This window comes from Coptis chinensis, chromosome 1, assembly GCF_015680905.1.
Source record: "Coptis chinensis isolate HL-2020 chromosome 1, ASM1568090v1, whole genome shotgun sequence".
NCBI lineage: Eukaryota > Viridiplantae > Streptophyta > Magnoliopsida > Ranunculales > Ranunculaceae > Coptis > Coptis chinensis.
This window is the reverse complement of record NC_141456.1, coordinates 84,208,419-84,209,849: the sequence shown is the minus strand read 5'-3', so window position 1 is coordinate 84,209,849 and position 1,431 is coordinate 84,208,419.

Here is a 1,431-nt window from a genome sequence, read left to right as displayed (position 1 = left end):
TGCTAATTATTAGTTGGCAGAGATTGTCATGAATAATTAGGGATCACAATTAATCTTAATTGGTTATGATTGCAATAATCTACACTAGCATATTATGAATTTATTTAAGTGAAATCAAATCCCCCTAATCTCTTTTCCATATTCTTCTCCATATTTTATTCAAGTCATATTCAATTGCTTAGTTAAATTAGTATAAGTTAAATTCATATATTTAGTTTCATAATATAAATTCACCTCTATAAATATTGCTCTCACCATTGTTCCCTTCTGTAGATCAATTGATTTCTATTATGTCTTGGTAGTTTAGGAGTGGAACGATTTCGTACTCTATATATTGCATAAATCTATATGTGAGAGTAGGAAATAAATAATTGATACCATAAGAATGAGGTTAGAGCAATCTAATTGAGTTTTTACGGGTTATCAAATGGCAACCAAGTATAAATGGGTTTTCTTATTTAAACATCCAGATAGCGGCTCAGTATAAATTTAGATCATGATGGTAGTCAAAATCTATGGCAATGGCCAGATATAAAGTTTTCATTAATATTTTCACTAAGATGGCGCTATTTGGTTAAGGGGCCTTCTAATCTAAAACAATGAGATAGTCCTTTGAACAGAAGTTCTAATCCAAAATTTTGTACCTTTTTGGCTTTGCAAGCATTGCAAATGTAGTCAATAAATAAAATTCTAAATGCCTACGACAGAGTATGCATTCTAGGTCATCTTGCACGAAACTTTCAGCCATGAGTATCTAAGTTGTACAAAATAAAATACAACAAAATTGCCAAGAATCCAAGATAATTACCTTGAACTTTGCATAAGTCCTACATGCAGAAGTTACAGCCCCTTAGATAGCAATCCTGAGAGTGACAAAGCTAATATCATATTCCTTTTTTGTGATATCTTGAACTTTGTTTGCCATCACTAACGGGATCTTGTGGAAAAGGGAGTAGTAAATACATTAAACCAAGCACCAAACCAAAACGAATAAACTGATAGAGTATAACTTTGTTGACGAAATTCATATAAAATAATTATAACATTGATCAATGAAGATGAAAGTTGATAGATTAACATCGGGTATACGAATGATTTAAAAGTTTTTTTTTATAGTTTTAGCTAACATATAGATGAGCCCAAGATATTAGTCGATAAATATATGAGAGAAAGAGAAAGGGATGTACCCAAATGTAGTAGTTGAAACTCTATTGTCTCAAAATGTGAGGCTACCTGCAAGAGACATACATTGGAATCAGGTAAAGTTACAGTAAGCCAACAATCATTTCCATAAACAAAAAATGTTGACTAAAACTGATAGGGTTATATAATAAAAGCATTACTTTTGTATTAACTCTAATTTTTTATATTTTGAATGAGAATCATATGGGCAATTGTTATGCATATTATATATGTTATTAGTTATATGCA